The 23,083-nt window shown below is 39.9% G+C and overlaps 2 protein-coding genes across 2 annotated transcripts in view; one reads left to right on the plus strand and one right to left on the minus strand.

The window, feature by feature from the left end:
• The window catches only part of LOC150085897 (uncharacterized), a 32,330-nt gene extending 26,464 nt beyond the window's left edge, over positions 1-5,866 (minus strand). Inside the window, exon 1 of the mRNA XM_090374733.1 lies at positions 5,795-5,866. The gene's annotated coding sequence lies outside the window, so the exon portion shown is untranslated. The remainder of the gene's footprint in view (positions 1-5,794) is intronic.
• The window catches only part of LOC150085895 (immunomodulatory peroxidase-like), a 312,395-nt gene that overhangs the window by 221,046 nt on the left and 68,266 nt on the right, over positions 1-23,083 (plus strand). The window lies entirely within an intron of this gene.

The raw sequence follows: 23,083 nt of genomic DNA on the forward strand, positions 1-23,083 counted from the left end.
TGGGGAAACATTCTCTAACATCTCTGTAACATCTTCGTATTCCCCAGAGTTTCTGGTCCTGAAACATAAAATCGAAAAACAGGCACTTAATTTTAAGTCTGAGCGTCTATCCCTACAACGGGTCATTCACTATACAGGAACTGAAAAGAGCTCTCATTCTTTCCAAAGTAAGTCCTGTTGGACCAGATGGCATCCATTATGAAATGATTAAGCATCTTTCACCAAAATCTATGGAAAGGATCCAAAAGTCACTACTAATTATCATCCTATTGCTCTGACTAGCTGTCTGTGCAAAATCCTGGAGAGAGTGGTTAATTTTCGTTTAATATGGTATTTAGAATCAAATGACTTTCTCTCCAATATCGAGTGCGGCTTCCGAAGGAACCGGTTCACTTTGGACCATCTTATAAGACTGGAAACATCCATCCGGGATGCTTTCCTAAAACGTGAACATTTGGTGTCTGTGTGTGTGTTCTTTGACATGGAGAAAGCGTATGACACAACTTGGAGAATTGTCATCTTAAAAGATTTGCATAGCCTTGGTCTTAGAGGGCATCTCCCCATTTTTATTAAAAACTTTTTAGCCAATCGATCTTTCCAAGTTCGTGTGGGATTCTCACTCTCTCGTTCCTTTAGCCAAGAGGTGGGAGTACCACAAGGATCCGTTTTAAGTGTCACCATCAAAGTAAATTCCATCACAGAACAACTTCCTCCAACTGTAAACAGTGCCCTCTATGTTGATGACTTTAGCATATTTTGTCAGTCATGCAACATGAGGGTTATTGAAAGACAACTGCAAAAAGCCATTGATCGCCTAAATTCGTGGGCACTGTCTAATGGATTTAGGTTCTCGCCGCAGAAGACCGTTTGCGTACACTTTTGTCGTAAGCGGAATCTTCATCCTGAACCTGAATTAAGGCTTGGACAAAATTCTTGGGACTCGTATTTGATAAAAAGCTGACCTTTCTGGATCACATCCGTCAAATCCGCACAAAGTGCACAAGAGGCCTGAATATTCTGCACTCTCTGTCCTCTACATCTTAGGGTGCAGACCGATGCACCCTACGTACAAGCGCATTTATCGTGCGCTTGTACGATCCAGACTAGATTACGGGTCCCTGTATACAATTCGGCCAGAGACAGTGTACTTCGATGGCTGGATCCTGTCCATCAGGCTCTTCGCATCGCTATTGGAGCCTGTCGAACATCTCCTGTCCAGAGCTTATACGTCGAAGCAAATGAACCACCGTTATCGCTCCAACGCAAGCAGTTGTCTCTTTTTTTTTTTTTGGTAGTTGTTGGCGCATCGGCTTCTGTGGCCATAATGCACCTCCCAAGGTTTTTGCAGTACTTTGATCCAAGCCCGAGGCGAGATTCGAACCCGCGACCTTTGGGTTGCCAGGCAGGCACCTTACCCACCCGGCTAGCCCGGTAGGCACACAGTTGTCTCTAAAGTAAGCTTTAAAACTGAAATCCCTGCCAGACCATCCCACGTGGACATTCGTTTTTGAGCCACGATGGGGAAATTTGTACAACACCCGCAAGACTGCCAATCGTCCTTTTGGTATTCGCCTCCAAGAGCTACTCAAAGAACTTAATGACAAAGTTGCCCAAAACACCAAAGCAACCCCTTCCACCCTGACATGCTCATGTTCCAGCATGTGACTTGTCCCTTAAAAATTGGGGAAAGTCGGACACTCCATCGTTTGTCTACCTGCAGATTTATTCAGCACACCGAACTGAACATTCTGACTTCTCGTCAGTTTACACAGACGGTTCGAAGTCGGAATCATATGTAGGATCTGCTGCTGTCTTTCCGGACACCACCATATCAGAGCAGATTCTCCCCGAATGCAGCATATTTACTGCAGAGCTGCACGCTATAGAGTGAGCCTTGGATCACATTCGTAAATGCCAACACCAACGGTTCATTTTATATTCCGACTCTCTCAGCGTGTTACAGGCTTTAATAACTGTGAGATATAATTCTCATCCAGTTCTGTCTTGCATTCAGCAGAAGATTCACTTTCTCCATGAACGTGAATATGATATCCGCTCTTTTTTTTTTTTTTTTTTTAATCTGATGAAGGCTGCCACCCAGCCAAAAAGCTAATTCATTTATCATAGTTTTAATGCTCTGTGTAACAAAAATAAAATAAAAAAATGATATCCGCTTCTGCTGGATTCCTAGCCACATTGGGATTAGGGGAAATGATTTTGCTGACACCGCAGCCAAATCAGCAATTCCCAATAATAATCGCTGCCTGTCAGTCCCCTATACAGACTACAGGCAAATAATACACCAAAAGATACACTCCCAATGGCAGGATTCGTGGAATAGACAGACTACGAATAAATTATATCGTGTAAAGCCTGTAATTGAACCGTGGCAGTCTAGTCTGCGCAGAAATCGTAAGGAGGAAGTTGTTCTTGCCCGGACTCGCATAGGACATAGTCATTTGACTCATTCTTATTTGCTGAGGGCCGATGATGATCCTATGTGTGAGTCCTGTGGCACAATTTTATCAATCAGACACATTTTAATTGACTGTCCAGATTTTAGCAATATCCGTTCTACCGCTTTTAATCATCTGACTGAGCCGTATACACTCTGTCAGATTTTATCCGACAATGACCATGTGTCTGCTATTTTTTAGCTTTTTGGAAATCAGTAAACCTTTTTACTGATATTTAAAAAATTGTTACTTGTTTATTGATATTTGTCTTTTACAGTTTATACTTGTTTTTATACCTTGACTTAGTGACCTAATTCAGTAGGCCACTGAAAGTTTTCCTTTTTTATGACCGGGTTTTGGCGCATTATAGCCTTAGTTGCTAATGCGCCAATAAAACCCAACCAACTGGGACTGAGGAAGCAAACAAACAAAAAAGAAGAAAAATAATAAATAAAAAACCAATAAATAAGTAAATAACACTGTATTCAGATATGGGAGGGCAATTTTAGCAAGAGGTCGAATCAGGGGATGGGGAAATGTGCAAAATCTGAATATAGTAGATGAAGATATGATACATAGCCAGGAAATGAAGTTCCTTTTTCTGCTTAATTTGCTTCTTAACAGTTTTACATTACTAATATATTAGAATGAGGATTTAAAAAAAATAAATGCAAAAGGTCTTTATTCAAAAATGTTCAGTAGGATTCAGATCCAGCAACTGAGCGGGCCACTGCAGCAAAGAAAAGTGATTGTCATGTTCCTGGAACCATTCCATAGTGATTCGAGCTTTGTGCACCGGCGCATTATCCTGCTGGAAGTAACCATCTGATTGAGAAAACTGTCAACATGAACGGATGCACTTGGTCAGCAACGATGTTTAGGTACGATGTGGCATTCAGACGTGAATATATGGGTATCAGTGGATCCAACGTGTGCCAAGAAAACATTCCCCACACCATAACACTGCCCCCATCACCTTGCACAGTAGTCGTCAGACATGACGGGTCCATGGATTCATGTTGTTTTCACAAAATTCTGAGCCTTCCATTAACATGATACACCAGGAACTTTGACTCGTCAGACCAAGCAACTGTTTTCCAATCCTCGATAGTCCAGTGCTAGTTACTGTGCCCACAGGAGGCGTGCTCTCTTGTTCTTCATTAATAACAAAGGTACAGGGTGTGGCGGTCGGCTGTTGAAGCCCATTCGCGACAAAGTGCGACTAGTGGTCCGTTGCAATATTTTGTTCTGCGCACTAAGGTTGTATTCTGACTTGATGTGCAACATTGTGGTCCGTCTGTTTGCTTGCACAATTCTAACCATCCTCCTCTGACCTCTCTCATCAACAAACCTACAATGAAAGCAACGCGGAGATGGGGGAAACCCCTGGTGCCGCTTGACACTAAATACACTCTACACTCTACTCTCATCAACAAGCGATTTTCTTCCACGGGAATGCCGTTGAGAGGATGTTTTCTGTTCGTTGCACCATTCTCGATACACCCTTGAAACTGTGGTGCGTGAAAAGTTCAGAACTACTGTTTCAGAGATATTTTGTCCAGCACGTCTTGCACCTACTACCACCATTCGAAGTCCATTAGACTATTACTTTTTCCCATTCTTGATACGGTTTGTACGCTTAACTGATACTAGAAAGGTTGTACTGTTTTTATTTCCACAACTGTGGTCATGTGACTTGCAACGTTGTGGGACAAGCCATTTGTGTGCACAGCAGGGGTGTTCCTAATAAACTGGCAGGTGTGTGTGTGTAAAATTATTATAGTAATAGTATATATGTACTAAATGTGTATTTAAACATAGGCCTAACAGTATACAGCGGACCATATGGCCAAAAATAACTTATAAAGACTGATTGCCTGTGTTGGTCTACATTGCCATACCCTAGAAATAAACATATAATTAGCAATAATATAAATAAATAATATAGAATACAGTAATGATAAATGTAGCTAATTATTGATATATAGATACATTGAATATAACTTTCTCAAGGGCTAACCCCATTCAATATATCCCACCAATAATTAGCAAGGCTATCTGTTTCTGATTGCTACTGCCTGTTTAACTATGTCCAATTAATAAAGATAAAGGCGATTTTTGCTAAACTTTAAATTTAACAGGCAAGATAACAGCTAGCCCGATAGATAGCGTAGAAAATATAGAATATTATACAGAAAAAGAGCGAACCATAATTTTCATTTCAGTTGTGGTGATATTATTTGATTTATATATGTGCAAAAGAAAGATACTGCTGATGAAAGGTTTGGTTTAGATTTTATTGGCTAATTAGCAACTAAGGCTATAATGCGCAAATAAAAGGAGAAAGGAAGTAAGAATAAGTATATAGTAATAGTATCTCAATAAGGATATTACGATACTTATCCTTATTTCCTTTCTCCTTTTGTCAGCAGTATCTTTCTTTTGCACATATATAAATCAAATACTGTAATATCACCACAACTGAAATGAAAATTATGATTTTACCCTCTGCTTTCTGTATATTCGTTTCTAAGCTATCTGTCGAGCTAGCTGTTATCTTTCCTGTTTACTGTTAAAGTTTAGTAAAAATCGCCTTTATGTTTATTAATTGGACCTAGTTAACAGCAGATAGCAATCAGAAACAGATAGCCTTGCTAATTATTGGTGGGATATATTGAATGGGGTTAGCCCTTGAAAAAGTTCCATTCAATATATCTATATATCAATAATTAGTTACATAATCATTATTGTATTCTATATTTATTTATTTATACTAGATTATTTTTAATTATATGTTTATTTCTAGGGAATGGCAATGTAGACCAACATAGGCAATCACTCTTAAGTTCTTTTGGCCATATGGCCCGCTGTATACTGTTATGCCTATGTTAAAATACATATTCAGTACCTACATAGTACATATTATACTACAGTATTACTATAATAATTAGATTACAGACTGATGTAATGTTCAATCTATTATTGATGGCATTAATCTGATCTGACATAATTTTTACATGAAGCTCAGTCGTCAGAATAATAGAAGAGGAGGCAATTGACTCGTATACATGGATTTACTGATGTGTTATGAGCAAACCGGAATGGAGTTCAGATTTCCATTCCGACCGCTGATGCGATCCTCAAATAGGAACAAAATTTGTCATCGGTTCATAATAAAAAGACGGATTGGCTAATTGCATTTTAATTCTTAGTACAGCTTTTATAAACTTTAAGGTAAAATGGAACACGGTCATACTTGACTGCATTCTATTCTAATTAATCTCAAACAAACACCTATTTTTATATTAAGTTGTCATTATCTCTATATAGAAACTCACCTTAATATGCGTAAACAGATGGAAACTTCTTGTGGTTTTCGAAAGGTATTTTCCCCTGTTACGATTTTCTGTTTAAATACTTATTTTTATTTAAAAAAGATGCGATTTGTTTCACCTAATGTGACGTAGGTATTACTGCTAGCGAGATAAGATAACTGTTTTATTGGGATCCTTGAAATAGGCTCATATGAGTGGCAGGATGAAAGGGAAATAGGTGGGGAAATGAGATAAAAGTGTATATTTCAATGCACTCATCTTCGTGAATTATGACATAGAAAAGACAAATTGCCACTGTCCAGAAATCACTGTTATTTATTATTAAGATTAAACATAAGATAACTAAATACGTTTTGTCTTTTAACCATAATATTTTGAGTAATCGTTGGGCTAAGTGCTTCATCTCAGAAGGACATTTCTTCGAATGGAATTGAGTTTAAATATGTTTATTGTTACTACTAATTAATAACACCTTAATCAAGTCCGGATAATATTTGAACAGACATCATATTTTCTGTAAAGTGTGTTAATAATCTGAAAATTCCATGTTTATTAAACAAACGTGAATGTTAATTACGAACAATGGTTCGTAATAAAAGTGAATTGAATACACAATCCTTGAATTTAATAAAATTTTAAATATTTCTCTAACCTCCCCCCCCCCCATCGGTCTTTAAGAGATAACATTTGACACAGATTTTTCTTAAATACATAAAACTAACGGGAATGTTAATATCATTGTCCATTTTCAGTAAAAAAATAAAATCAGTTCTGTATTTTTAAACTGTTTGCATGCCAGATGTTCCGCGACGTTCAGTGATTGAGACTGGAATTAGTAAAGCCTGTTTTAGCTATAACGGATTAGGCTCTACTGATTTGGCGAGACCTTCGTGGATAGCATAACAGTTGTAACCATATGTACAAATGCTGTACAGCATATGGCCATATGCTGTACAAATTGGAGCAATGTGGCATTAAGGCAAGTTGCTGCGATGGATAACGGGATGGTTTCATGAACGTGGATTAACGTTATTAGTGGAGTCTTTCACGGTTCAGTGTTGGGACCATTGTTGTATATATTTATCATTGATGTTAATGAAGGTGTATCATGCTTAATGTCGAAGTTTGAAGATAATACAAGGTTGGCAGGGTTGTTAATGACAGTGATGACGGTACGCTGCTGCAAAAGGATCTAGAAAAGTTGGGAAAATGGGTATAGAGGCGGCAGTTGAAGTTTAACTTTGACAGATGCAAAGTTACTGTACCTGGGTATTATATGCGGTACTTTGCAAGGCGCCTCCGTGGGCAGGAGCAGCAGCAGCGCGTAACACACGCTTCTTGATTAGACCGGTGTTCGAGCCCGTAACCACCAAATACGGAGGATGCGAAAGGTTAGAGAATGACCACCGCACATCCCCGGAGAAATATGGCCTTAGTTGCTAATGCTCCTAAAAAAAAACCAAACAAACAAGCAATACTTTGCAGAGTAACTCCAGAATAACGTACGAAATGTGCGCTACTACACTCAGGGTAGTGGAGAATGAAAAAGACCTGCGTGTAACTGTGTAGTCAGATATGAAGTTTTCATAGCAGTGCAGACAGGTTGCCAGAGCAGCTCATGGAGTCTTGTCAGTGATATACAGGAACTCTGCTAGCAGGGATAAGGATGTGATTATCCCTTTGTATAAGGTAATGATCAGGCGACATGTTGAGTACTGCATGTAGGTCTGGAGGCCTAATTTTAGGAAGGATGCAGAGCTGCTGGAACGGGTACAGAGAAGGGCAACAAAATTGGTGAGGGGAACAAAGGGGTGCTCTTACCATGGAAGGCTTAAGTTCTGCAAATTGCAGCGTCTAGAGACTAGGCACTTGCTAGGTGATCTGATGGACTAAGGCTTTGAATGGTTTGAGTAAGCTCAATGCTGATCGAATTCTTCCTCTTGCTCAGATTACGCACTTGAGATGGCATAAATTCAAATTTAGGAAAGACAGTTACAGAACAGTTGTTTGGAAATTTGTCTTTGGCCAGCGAGTGGTCGATTGCTGGAACAAACTTCCATCCGTCGTTGTGGAATATGGTACAAAGGAAGCCCAGGATTTTGTTGTACCATCCAAAACAAAAATAAATAAACCGATCTCCTTAAGTAGACCAATCCAGCTGACCGCTTGAATTTCTCCAAGTTGATCAGCCTCAACCTGTCAGTCATGGGGCCAGTTTATTCCAGTAATTAACAATACTGGCTAAAAGTAAACTTCATACAATCCAGTATAAATATATTCCCCACAGTTTGAATTATGGCACCCTAGGTCTGGAATCAATTCTAGCAAACAAAATTTCGCATACATTCATACTTTCTTTTTCTTCTCAAAGCCGTATAAAACTCAGTTATGTCCCCTCTAATTAGGGCTTCATATTACCAACATCTTCATATTATCAATCATATATTATCGCAGTGTATATAGGTACGCGTATAGTGTGTGGCAGCCTGCGAATGAGCTCCGATTAAAGATAATAATTTGTGCAGTTATACTGTTTTGATTTTCGAGAAAGATGTACTAAAGAATTCGTCTGGTGATGATCTGTCCGGTAATGATGCCAAATGGCCTGCATCTCTTCCTCAGGTAATGTTTTATTATATATAATTTTTTGGCTGATTGTATCAATACGATACAATGCTTCCATTCCCCGACTATAGAACAAAAGCAGTTGGCTAGTGACAGTTCCTGCTCGACCCACCAATCCTTCCTTTCCAGTGTTCGACAACTGTGAGTGCTCCCACCTCGTTGGTATCTAGGTCATTGCCTCCGGCTGTTCAAGACTGCGTCTGAAATCAACTAGCGAGCTGTGCTACCACAAACAATTTGCCTAATCCCTTTATAGCAATTGTCAGAAAGTGTTCTGCTTCGCTTTCGGCTCTTCCCTGGTAGGGTAACAACTAAAAGTCATTACTGTCGCTTTTCTTCATACTGCAATGCCGTCCAGGAACACCAAAAATCAACTAAAGACGACTACTGTCGTTTGCAACCGCTGCAACAATCCAGTGAAGTGGTCTCGTGTAAATTATGTTCCGCCTTGCTTTGCGAATCATGTTCAGGCCTAAAATTCCTATATAATTTAAATGCCCTGCGTCGCAGGAATTTCACGTGTCTTCCTTGCAAGAACAACCAGCCGAAAAAATGTAGGTCCTGCGAGCAGTTTACCAGTTGCACATATAAACAACATGGTGAAGCGATCGCAGTCCCATTCGTAGCTGATAATGGTACATCAACAACCTCCGTCTCCTCAGCTGCTAATACATTACATCCAACTGACTGCTTCCCAGATATAAGTGCCAGATCCATGGATCGGCTTATTTCCCATTGTGATATCAGTACTGCAACCTGTTAGGTTGACCATGATGATGAAGACTAGCTTTTCTAGCCTAATGGAAGCGAAAGATAAGTCCCACCATCGCAGTGTCGCCACTATAGCAATTCAAACAGAAGACTTCGCCAATGTCCCGCATGCACAGCCAACAATGCATGCGGATCCCCAAAGAAGGAACTCCCTACCTTCTATCACGTTTACTAATGTGTCTACGCACTGATTTTTCGCTTGCTGAATCTCTGTCCCCCAGCCCGTACACATGCCTCTTCAAGAACCGTAAATCACTTGAAATTATAACATCAATCCTTGAAGATATCAAACATCGCATGCTCTGAACTACTAATAACTACGTATCCTCCATAGCTGATAACTTTTCTCAAGACCTGTTTGTTTAGATGTAATGATGGTAGTCCAGCTGTTAAAAGCGCCACGACACAGACCTGTGCTACTAATCAGGCTCACTATAACCTATCCTACAGTACTGTTCTGAATTCAGGCCAAACACTAAATTGCCCAGATAGCTGAAGAACTTCCCTGCCATGACAACTAGACCAGAAATCCTGCCAATCCTACGGAAGAATCAGCTAACCCAGATAAACCACTTTGTATCCCACTCCACAAATCACAAAGCCCTCTGCCAAATTTCAATGGAAACCCAACCCTGAAACTAGCGTCGAGCCTTACTCATACACAAGCCGGGTGTATCAACCTACAATGCCGAAGAAACCTGAAATCCACAATTGTGGCCCCTCGCTGCTAACATTGCAACCATCCTGGGCGGAAGTTGTAGCTGCACCTCCACCACTTGTGGCCTAGAGTTACTGCAGTAAGCCTCGCCACCTTGAAGTGGGTAAAGTGGGAAACCCAAATGTACTAAAGAGAAGGCAATCATTTAAAATGGGCACCTCAAAGCTTCAGGCGATGCACTCGCCAACTCTCCGCCTTCGACGAAGTCTATTCGTTTCCTGACTGGCCCCAAATACAACTCCAGATGATATCGAATTAAAAATAATGCATGAGCTGCACCTCAACATGTCTGTCACACTTAAGAATTCACCCCTCCATACATCGTTCAAAGTTCAGTGCGATGCACAGCATTTCAGCTCCATATCAACGACTGCTCTTTGGCTCTCTGGATCACTACTCAGGCCATACTATGAACCTAAGTCCAATATCACCCCACATCCAGCCATGGCTAATCAGCTATCCCATCAAGACAACTCCCAAGCATGACTCCATGATAAATAAATAAATAAATTTTCTGTTTATACTCCGGGACGACCAAACGGTCAGAGGAGTTCGCATGATAGATTGAATATAAGAAACAGCACCGTATTCAGTAGTCACGGGCTTGAACCCCGGTCACTCAAGGCACGTGTACTTAGGCACCCGCGCGCCTGACCACTAGGCTACGGATAGACATTCCTATTCTCAGAAGACCCAAATCCAGGAAACAGAGTTAGACGATGATGAGCCCTATGCATACCTTGATGACAAAACCTCTGATCAAGCTCTGCAATACCACAGCTCCAATGAAATACACCTTCAGCTGATACCAACTATTATAACCAACCGTGCTAAAACGCTAACGAAGTTTAAAAAAAAGCCCGTCTTCAAATCAGCACTCCTGAAGGTTTCGTGTCACCTTACACTTAGATGTAATGATGGTAGTCATTACATCTAAGTGTAAGGTGACACGAAAGATTTTTTTTTTTATTAAAATGTTCGCAGTATTCGGAATAAGCTTGAGACACTTGAGCAGATACCCCTGTCCCAAATGGCTGATGTCATTTGCATGTCTGAAACCTGGCTGGAATCACAACAAGGATCAATTGCCTCCGCCCAAGCTGCCAGTTACAAATCTTTCTTCACCTCCCGATCTCATCTCACACATGTGGTGGGGGTGTTGCTGTTATCATAAATGCCAGCAGACTTGAGTTCGTACATGTAGTCTCCAGCAAATCCAATCTGTTCGAAGCATTGATTGTACCTGTCAAGATCAACTCCTGCTTATTAGATCTCGGTGCATATATATACCCCCAACACCCGATGCTCAGACAATCAATGATATTGTGTCCTGGCTAATAAATATGCTCCACACATCTGCCATCCACCTCATTTGTGGAGATTTTAACTTACTGCCAAGTCTCCAAAATGTTCATGAATCACTCATGGCTAAAATTGCACCTAGTGGCCTCAGGATAATAAATGAAGGCCTAACTAGAGGTCTTCATCGCCTCGACCTCATTATCGTCTGGTTCCTGTAGCGTTGACATTAAGCCTGAAACTCACTTTGAATCCGATCAGGAATCCGATGTAGTCTTATTGCAGCTCCCAGTGCCCAACTTTAATGTCTCCAACAACGTGAAAAGGAAGATCATCTCTCCCACCTTCCTACAACCGAACAGATGCCTTGACGCAGCAAGATTAATTCCCTGGGGAGTTCTTGAATTAGGAGACCCTGAACTGGCCCTAGACATATTAACTAGGTGGTTGCACACTGTTACCATGTTCTCGGCAGCTAAACAGGTCACTATCTCTGCTAGAACTAATGATTGGTGTCTTCTTCGGAGCTAAATTACAGTTTCAAGTGCAAACATTCCCTCCATAAACAATGGAAATAGTCTGGCACAGCATATGACCGAATTCAGTACTCTAAAGCTAGAGCACTGTTTAACAGGCTGAAGTGTGAAGGCATTAATAAATATACTGACAAGACCTTATCCAAAGGCAAATTGCCATATTCTACCCCTAACTCTGAACCAGATTCCAACTTTAATCCAGTTGAATGGATCAACTGTGTAACCAGATTTCAAGACAACATCACACAACTTTATGATTACCAACCAGACTCCATTTCTGGTCTAGATGATGAGCTGTTTTCCGTCATGTACTGCTGGCGTGGATAAAGTCTCGCATTTCATCGTAAAGTGCTTCAATTCATATATCCTTGATCCTCTGCTCTACTTGTTCAACTCCATCCTCTCTCATAGAGTATTTCCTGCATCCTGGAGTAAATAAACTCTTGCCCCACTATCTAAAGTTCAACTACCAAGCTGGCCGAAGCACTATAGACCGATATTCACGCTCCTAAAGCTATTGGAAAAGTCCTTCTGCATATAACACCATCTTCTTCCACAACCACCAAAGCAACTCCTAATAGATCAACTGTCTCCAATCTTCTGGCAGTCCAAAAGGCAATTCTAAATGCATTTGAGACCAGATCAGAAATGGCAGTTTATGCCGATATCGAAGCTACTTTTGATAGCCTCAACATCACAACCCTTCTGAATCTCCTAACTATTTTCTTCCGGATAAAAGGTGATGTTTTCGGTATTCTGCACTCACTCCTCTGGAATAGAACAGTACCTCACTCATCGCATCTACCCGGTCCATCAATGCAGATGTGCCGCAAGGTGGCGTTTTATCGGCGCTACTTTTTACCGCCCTCCTTATTCCGTTTGTGTGTAACAGAGATGATGTTATTACCTACGCCGACGATATAAAGTTCCTAACCGAAATACCACCATCAGCCGACAGAGGAGTGATCACATCGGAAATCTGTAATAAGATCATAGCTCTCTCACTAACCATCTCGGTCTTAAACTGAACCCCCTAATATCCATTATTATGGTTTTCTTTCTGAAGAAGTATCCCACATTCATACAGTCCTTGCTGGAGGGCGCAATTATTCCAAGTGTAACTAAACCCAAAGATCTCGGTGTAACCTTCGACCCAAACCTTAGGTTCAACTGTCACAATGAATGTATTCTATTCAAGATCAGCCGAATGCGCTGGATTTCCCGTCAACATCTTCATAACACAGATGCAACAACTACAATCAGTTATCTGCAAACCGTTGTGTATCCTACCTTTCTGTATGCCTCTGAAATATGGGCCTCCGCGGTTCCTTCTCTCATGAAGCCCATCTTCGCCAGCGAATACTGGATACTGAAGTGGGCAACCCGCACAGCCGACCGGGCTAGCCGAGTGGGTAAAGTACCTGCCCGGCAACCCAAAGGTCGCGGGTTCGATTCTCGCCTCGGGCTTGGATCAAAGTACTGCAAAAACCTTGGGAGGTGCAATATGGCCACAGATGCCGATGCGCCAACAACTACCAAATCAAAAAAAAAAAAAAAAAAGCAACCCGCACACATCGACTTCCCCCCAACAGAGGACCACCAGCATGGCTGGCCAACTTAAAATCCCACGGCTGCCTCAAATAATCCGCATGAGGAGAACTCTGACCACTATCAAAATGCTGGTTGGCACAATCAACTCCCCTGACTTCTGGGATATATGTCAGTGGCATGTTCCACTGCCTTCCCTAAGAGCCACCCCGCTTCTTCAGCTACAGCGGAACAGGCTGAAGATGAGTGACAGATTTTTTACCTGGCCAAGTACAGTACTTCCTACAATACAAGCTCTGCTAATGATCGGAGACCTCCAGAAATTCGCTTCGGATCGCAATTACAGGCGCTTGCTGGCCGAACTTGTTCCACTGTTGTATGGCTCCTGACGTCGACTCATAATGATATCCCCACCGGCTATCTGCTATGAGGCGCACGTCGCAGGTACACTGCGAACGGTTTCACAAGAAAATGCGAAACTGTATACCGAACAACTTAATACACGCCTGTGAAATATTCTTACATAAGCATATATGTGCTTTGTACATATGAACGTGTATTATACGTTGGTGTACTGTCTGCCTCAGAACTATGCATATACTCACAGCTATATATCTGGATATATCTATAGCATGGTTTAATGCCACGTTTTTAAGTTAATTTCATATTATGTTATCTTTTTGTATACTGTACATGTTTTTATATTACCCCATAACCTTGTCAAGCTCCTGGCTGCGGCGGGCACATTATTGTATCTTTACTGTACAATAAAAATTTCTTCTTCTTCTCTCTAGCCCACATAATCGAAGTCTTTCTTCCTAGGAGTGCCGTTTGCCGATTTCATCAGCTGTGTTGTCCCTCTTTGGATCGTTTAAGGAAACTTGATATTCTTTTAAGCGCTATCTCCATACATACGCAGTCTTTTAAGTGCGGTGTTACATTTTCCGGGTACAGTGAGATTAGGACCTCCTTATTTCTACAAGCAAGTGTTTCATAAATCACCATAGGACACCATTTTTCTTACTTCTGTGACTATCTGTTAAGTCTGCCTGAGTCCCAAAGAAGCCGCTGATGATTGACTTTGGATCCCTTCAGTGATGAGGGGAATTTTTATGGGCTTCTTTCCAGCGAGGCTGAGTTAGCGGATTTCAGGAAAGGTTGCATTATTTTTCTTCCGGAAACAGGGTTTCCGCTCGCCAAACGGCAAAATGGATTAAAGGATACAATATACTCACGCCATGTAGTTATAGTTGCTTTAGCGCATATCTCACAAACTAGTAAGGGGAAAAAAAAGGTTCGAGTAGTAACATCAAATGGACCATGATGGAGTTAGTCGGTCTCGGCGAGAATCGCACAGTTTTTCCTCCATTAAAATAGGCAAGCCTATGATCAAGCAATTTATGGATGTCATTTCATTCAGTAATACGTAGTCTTGCGTGCGCTTTGACGTAAAAACATCCACAGACGACTGAAACATAATAAGGAAGGGCGAGTAAGGGAATATATAGCTTGGACTAAATTTGTAGCTTTCTAGAGATTAGATTTTTTTTTTTTTTTCTTTTTACTTTTCAGTACTTCCTTTGCAAATTTCAGCACAGGTACACTTCGTTGACAGTAAATTATACTCTTGACGCGTTAATAGCAGTACATAGATGAACGCATAATCACAGAAACACATAGATGTGTTTCTCCGATTATACTTTTTTTAAAATTTATTTAACTGGATTGAGGTTTTTTTATAGTGAAAAACTAGTACTTTTTATGGCCATGCCCATTAAAAGCTGATGAGTGTGTCCATAATGTTCATTTAATAAAATCTGTAATAATAAAAGAGCGTCAGAAGTGCGTCAGCAACATATTGCAGTGCCCAGAAACCTGTCACACATACGAAGAAAATCCTAGGAGTATGCATCTAGATGTTATTTTTTAAAGGCACAAATTCTTCATTAAATTTAATATAGCAAACGTTATATCGCCTAGTTAAATATTAAAAAGTACTAGGATGTTCTGAATAAAATTTCTTTGCCTAAGTGTTTTTCCTTGTTAGGTTTTATTATGAAAGTAATTAGGAATCAATTACATGCAATTTCTCACTAGCTGGAAAACACATCCTGGCAGGCCAGTCACATTTAGGATTTGTATCTTATGGAGATAAGCTTATTTGTCTAAGTAGGAGAGGATATCAGTGTGGGGAGTCTGCGTTATATGCTCACTTCTGGTATGGGCTTGGCACACCCAGTGTCCTGAGCTGGATATCATCATTCTTCTCTTTCTTGGTGATTCCCTTCTACCTCTCTCTCTCTCTCTCTCTCTCTCTCTCTCTCTCTCTCTCTCTCTCTCTCTCTCTCTCTCTCTCTCTCTCTCTGAGTAATTAATTTTTTTTTTTTTTTTTTTTGCTTGGTGCAGCATAAGCCTTATTGCACCATAAGGCTAATAATAATAACAATATATTATATTATGCCCATTATATTAAGAGAGGCAGCGAAGGAAGTAACCAAACCCTTGGCCATAATTATGAGAGCATCCTTGGATTCTGGGGAGGTCCCCACGGACTGGAGATGTGAATGTATCCGCAGTTCGCAAAGGGGGATCAAAGGGAAACACGATCAATTACAGACCCGATAGTTTAACTTCTGCTCCAGGAAGAATAATGGAGTTACTGGTAAAAGAAATAATGCAGGATCATCTAGCCAAGGCTGCAGTTATACTTCAAACTCAGCATCGGTATGTTAAAGGGCAACCTTGGGTGAACAATTTGGTCGGTTGCTACGATGTGGTTAGAAAGGAACTGAATGCAAAAAACAATTTTGATATCGTATACGTGTATTTCAGAAAAGCTTTTGATACTGTCGCACATAAAACACTGCTGTACAAATTGGAGCAGTGTGGCATTATGAGCAAGTTGTTTCTAGATAAAGGGATGGCTACGTAGAAGACAGTACATGTAGTAATCAATGGACATTGCTCTTCATGGACTAATGTTATTAGTGGAGCTCCCGCAAAGTTCGATGTTCCACCCATAATTGTTTTCTATATAGAAAACAATTATGGGTCGAACAAGAAAGATACAAGAAAGCAAGCTTGTATAGCATCAGCCAAAAAAAATAATAATAAAATAATAAATTAAAAAAAAAACAGTGTGGACAATTCGTACCCTGCAAGGATTTGTTTAGTTCTCCCTTGAATTTATTTTACCCATCCACTTCCGCAACAACAGATGGAAGCCTGTTCCAACAATCAACCACCTGCTGACTGAAGGCAAACATCCGCACATCTATCCTGCAACCATCTTTTCTCAACTTGAATTTATGCCCCCTCGTATTTTAGTCTCAACAAATGGAAGAATACTATTATTTTTTATTATTATTTTTTTAACATTCAGCTTACTCAATCCAGTCAAAGCTTTAATATTTACAATATTTATCAATGATATTGATGAAGACATATCAGGCTGAATATCCAAGTTTGCAGATGATACAAAGGTTGGCAGGCTGGGTAATGACGGTATGCTACTGCAGCAGGATCTATAAAAGTAAGCAGTTGAACTTTAACATCATATGCAAAGTGTTGCATATAGGGAAGCAGTAACCCCAGAGTAACGTACCAAATGTATGGTACTACCCTCGGGGTAGTTGGAAAATGAAAAAGACCTTGGGGGTAATTGTGCAGTCAAATATGAAGTTCTCTGAGCAATACAGGGCTGCCAGGACAACTGATGGACTTTTGTCAATGATATACACCCCAGAAGCTTATGCGCCATTAAACCTCCATAGCACACACACACAATGATATACAGTAATTTTGCTAGCAGGAATAAGGTGCTGATTATTCCATTGTATAAGGCAATGGTGGAGCCACATTGAGTACTGCATACAGGTCTGCAGGCCTCATTTTATGAAGGATGTGGAGCTGATGGAACGAGCACAGAGAAGGGCAATGAGATTGGTGAACAGAACAAGGGGGGGTGCGCTTACCAAGAAAGGCCTTCTGCATCTGCAGCGTCGGAGACTAGGCACCTGCGAGGTCATCTGATTGAGGTGTTTAAGGCTTTAAATGGATTGAGCAAGCTCAATGCTGGTGGAATTCTTCCTCTTGCTCAGACCACGCACATGAGGAGGGTACAAATTTAAATCGAGGAATGACGGATGTGGAAATTTTCCTTTAGTCATTGGGTAGTTGACTGTTGAAACAAACCTCCATTTGTTGTTATGGAAGTTGATAATTTAAATATATTCAAGGAAGAACTAGACAAAATACTGGGGGGAATGAATAGGTGAAATGAACTTGGTGGTTTTTTTTTTTTTGCAGATGCTGTATGAGCTTGCTTTCCTGCATCATTTGCCACTGCTAATGCTAGTGTAATATATTAGCAAGGCCATATAGATTTTAACATGAGTACCTCTTCACACCGCATGACAGCTCACACAAAATAGCTTCTTTTATCATTAAGTTGTCTTGTGTTCACTAATTGAGATCAGTAAATTCTGAAACAGGCTTTCATATGAGTACCGCATCTTTTAAAAGATGGTAAATACTTCAGTAATGCCATTTGTTTGAAAGTGATGCAGTACCTAGGCAATGTATAGTATACTAGTTTCCATATTTTGAATACTAAAATCTTTGCAAAAACACGTTTCCATGCATTAATGCTTTCTGTTGGTTATTAAATTTCTGATTATCACTTTCTCTAAGAAAAACAAAAGCTTTATATAAATTTGTGATATTAATTAATGTCTTTGTTATAAATGATAAAAAAAAAATAATAAATAAGGTGCTACTATCATGCTGAGCAAGAAACAGCATTTTGGCGAGACCAGGAGCCGATAGTTTTTCTGCTCCCCGTCGCAATCAAGAATTCGGTCACACGCCCCGAAAAATCTAGCTTTTTAGATTTGTCTTTATATAAATAAAAATAAGTAAAATGTATAAAATAAAATAAAATACCTCTCCAAGTGCCCTCTCAAAAATATAATAAAATAAATATATCTGCAATTTGGAAGAATATATTGATTCTTTGGGTAGTTGACTGTTGAAACAAACTTCCATTTGTTGTTATGGAAGTTGATAATTTAAATATATTCAAGGAAGAACTAGACAAAATACTGGGGGGAATGAATAGGTGAAATGAACTTGGTGGTTTTTTTTTTTTTTGCAGATGCTGTATGAGCTTGCTTTCCTGCATCATTTGCCACTGCTAATGCTAGTGTAATATATTAGCAAGGCCATTTGTTGCATGTAACAAATACAATATTTGTTACATGCAACAAATATGGTAGTCAATTAGGTATTGTAACTTTTAAATTGTTTTCTTGTGTTAAGTACTTGATTATGAATTAATGTTGTCCACACTCTCTCTCACGATTATAAGAAGAAAAAAAAAAAAAACACAATGACGTCACATGTTGACACTGTGTTCTGAAATTATAAATCTCCACAGGTTCTCATCCTGTTACATCTTGTTTATGTCTACTGTTGTAAATTTTATTAGAATTGCAGACAGTTACAAAATGATACGACTTAGTTGTTTCCTAGTTAAGTACTAGTAGCTTAATCGCAGCTGTCTTTCATAATACCCACTTACCACTAATAGAGCAGTAATGGAATTTTTTTGTTTTGCGACGCAGTTTTTTCGCAATCAGGAACAGATTGATAGTTACAAGGGGGTACGGGAAACTTTTCTGAGGTCCAAATTTTTTTTTTTTTTTAGGTTTCATTTAAAAAAATTGTTTTAAATTATTTATTTATTTTTTAAATTTAAACCCACGATCGATGAGGGATACCTCAGTGATTCAATTTAAAAATAATAATAATAAAAATAATTAATTTAAAACAAATCCCGCGATCACTGAGGAATCCCTCATCGATGGTAGAGATTAGGACCCTGGAAACCTTCGGTAAATACTTTTACAAATACGGTCTGCAAATGCTGCACTTTTAAGCAGTGACACAGTGGGAGGGGGGCATACACCCCAGGCGAATTAGAAAGTGAAAAAAAAAAAAAAAAATTAAACAACAGAAATAGGAAAAATTACTGTAAATTATGCTAAAATATGAAAATGTTTACCATAATAGAGAGGGAGAGACCATATTATGAGGCTTAACACGTTGATAGGGCGATTTGTGGATGGAAGGGTTAAATGCGGAGAAGACAGAAGCAATTGAGCTTAATACTCCGAATGCAGAAATCATCTGCTTCAGGAATTGCTTGATTGAAAGGCACGCATCTTTTCATTTTTAAGTTTCTTTATAAGTGATACATTAGCATTGTGTTTTTCGGTCTCCACAAACAATGTGTGTGGGGGGGGGGATGAGAAAATTTTATTACTTGATTTAATTTTTTGAACCCTACTGACGTCTCAAACCCACCCCACGTTACACAAATCTGACTGCAATTCACAAAAAATGTAAAGCGGGTATTAGCAGAATATTAGACACATTTATTTACAAAAAAATTTACAACCTTTAATGAGAATTATATATAGCATTTACATAAAAGAAACAAATAATTATATACAAGCATTCCAATTTCTGTATATTTGAACCATACTACAGTACACTACACTTTCCCTCTCTCTCAACTATTCTCAATTTACAAATTATTAACATCAATTTGTATCAGTTGTATCTTAGTTACTCTCTAGTTATCATCTTAGTCATCCCTCTTTACTCATGAGGTTTCTATATTAATAAAATTTCTTTCACTTTACACCTCATCTGGTATGTTGTCTTGTGTTGGCAACTGGCCTAACTTAATGTTATAGGTTAACATATCCTTACAGTACTACCCCTATAAATATAATTTCTTTACTAATTCCGTTATACTATCACTTTCTTTTTATTACCCCTGTACCACCCTTACATTATTTCATAATCATTTACATTCATAACAAACTATCTCAGCCTTAGCAACTAAGTTGCCTGTTGCAACAGGAATACTCTTTTTTAAAGGACTATCACTCAATTCCTTACAGAGCTAGGTTATGAGTCCTTGAGTTCAGGATTCGAGGGAAAAACAGGAACAGACTTACGTTTCGAAATGGTCGCTACTTCCAATTTCCTTGCGTTCAGGCTTCCTTCCTGGCAGACAGGATTTCTTTCCCTTTCTTGATGGACAGGCATGCGTTCACTTCTGGGGGCACTCTTGACAAGACGCACCTTCTGTTTGTTTGTTATTTGGTTTTTAGGAGCATTAGCAACTAAGGCTAATGCTCCTAAAAACCAAATAACAAACAAATAACAAATTGCTCCGGGATATGCGGTGGTCATTCCCTGACCTTTCCGCATCCTCCATATTTGGTGGTAACGGGCTCGAACCCCGGTCTAATCAAGAAGCGTGTGTGCTACGCATTGCTGCTCCTGCCCACCTGGCTACGGAAACGCCAACGCACCTTCTGGTGTAGACGATATATTCATAGGTCTACATACTTGGCTCATTCTCTGCGGTTGGAACTAGAACCTATGAGTAGTTCCTTCGCGAGTTTTCCTTCAGACTCTTTACAAGGGCCTACATTACTAAGATCTTTTATCTGACTCTGTCCCCCGCACTCAAAAAAACCACCATCCACTGTCTCCCACGTATCTTCAAGAACTCTCTCGACCACACTTGGCCCCGGGTGCCAAGCGATAGTGTCCAAGCGATTTTCCTAAGTGATATATATAGTGCTCTTTCTAAGTGATTTCGTTATATTTTCTTTCCAGTGCTTTTCTCATCCTTATTTCTTTATAAGTGGTTCTGTACTTAACAGGTTCTAAGTAAGAACCCAGAAAGGAAAATTACCTTTCTTTTCCTAGTATATTTATTAATTTTCGCACTAACAAACTAACCTCTCCAACCGCTTGGCCACTAGGTGGCACTGCTCCTGCCTCCACGTGGCGGGGCTGGAAGTCTGGGAGAAGAAATCCACTCTCCCAGGACTAAAAGGAGCAACGATGGACAAAAATAAACAGTCCTCGTGTGGATCTTATGATTCAGAACTAGACAAACATAATCCAGATCATGACGACACAAATGTATCCCATGCCAAGAGACAAAAAAAAGAAGGAATGGATAAGATCACACCACTCTTTCTAATACTACACTCCTCCACAGACCAACCACTGAGTAAGCTGTCCCCATTTTTGATACAGAAATGTCTCGAAAATGTGGCTGGCCCTCCAAAAATGGTTCGGCGATTAAGATCCGGAGATTTATTGATTGAAATGACCGAACATCGACATGCTGAGAGGCTATTGAAAATTTCTACTTTCGGTGGAATTCCCACGAAGGTTACCCCACATGCCACCTTAAACTCCTCTAAAGGGGTAATATCAGAGTGGGATTTATTAAACGTATCAGAGGATGAACTTGTGCATGAACTAAGAGATCAAAACGTAGTACAAGCCAAAAGAATTGTGATTAAAAGAGATGGAGAACCTGCTCCCACACGCACGGTGATCCTAACATTCAAAACACCAAATCTGCCTACTTCTATTAAAGCTGGTTATCTTAGATGCCAAGTAAGACCATACATCCCAAATCCAGTCCGGTGCTTTAAGTGCCAAAAATTTGGTCATTCCCAAGCTGTCTGCAGAAGTGTAGCCACTTGTGCTAACTGCGGATCAAAAGAGCATACACACACAAACTGTAACACTGAAGTGCAAATTTGTCCTAACTGCCATGGTAACCACTCTGCCTTCTCTAAGGAATGCCCTCAATGGAAAAGAGAAAAGAATATTCAAAAATATAAGATAGAGCAGAAAGTATCCTATCAAGAAGCTAAAAAACATTTCGCAGCACCTGCTAAGTCACCTACATATGCTTCAGTTACCCAACGGCTACGCTCAGTAGAAACTCAGACAGACTGCTCAGTCCCTCCAAATATCTCAATATCTGGTTGGGCTAAATCGCTCCTCTCCTCATCAAAGGAAAAACCTACTCCTAAATATGCTACTCGAGAAGCAAATACTCCTGTAACAATACCTCCAGATAAGAAGCCTAATGAGCAACCAAATGAACGAGCCAAGACTCCTGAAAGAAGCAACACTACTAAATTTATACCCGATACCATGGATATTGATGAAAAGATAGATGAAGATGATTCAATTCTTGAGATTCATCCAGAGGATGACATTGACACGGGTAGGCCAGTCTTCCCAAAAAAAGAAAAAGCAAAAGTAGACAAGCGCAAACAAAAAAATCCGCCCTAAGAAACCAAACCCTCCTTTTAAAATCAAACAATGCACACAGTAATTCAATGGAATTGTCGCGGATTTCGTGCTAATATCGATGACCTCTACGATCTCCTAAGTGAATATAAGCCCGTCGCAGCATGCATACAAGAAACAAACCTGACGAATGCAGTATCTATAACAGTTAAACACTTCACCATGTACAGAAAAGATAGAAACTGCTCTAATACAGCACACGGAGGAGTGGCGCTGTTAGTAAACTCTTCAATTCCCTCCAGACCTGTTCCCTTGCAAACACCGTTGGAGGCAATTGCAGCCCGTATCACCATAGGCATAACAATAACCTTAGTCTCATTGTATCTGTCACCAAACCACGCTTACACCCTTGCTGATTTAGATGACCTAGTAGGACAAATACCCGCTCCTTTCTGTATTCTGGGTGACTGGAATGGCCATAACCCTCTATGGGGTTCTCAACAACTTGACTGCAAGGGAAAATAATTGAGAAATTCCTGGATAAACACAATCTAACTATTTTAAACACAGGTGATCACACATATATTCATGTACCATCTGGCTCAAGCTCTGCCATTGACCTAACAGTATGTTCTCCAACAATATTTCCTC

The sequence above is a fragment of the Mastigoproctus giganteus genome, chromosome 5, assembly GCF_048544385.1.
Source record: "Mastigoproctus giganteus isolate SK-2022 chromosome 5, ASM4854438v1, whole genome shotgun sequence".
In the NCBI taxonomy this organism is placed as follows: domain Eukaryota; kingdom Metazoa; phylum Arthropoda; class Arachnida; order Uropygi; family Thelyphonidae; genus Mastigoproctus; species Mastigoproctus giganteus.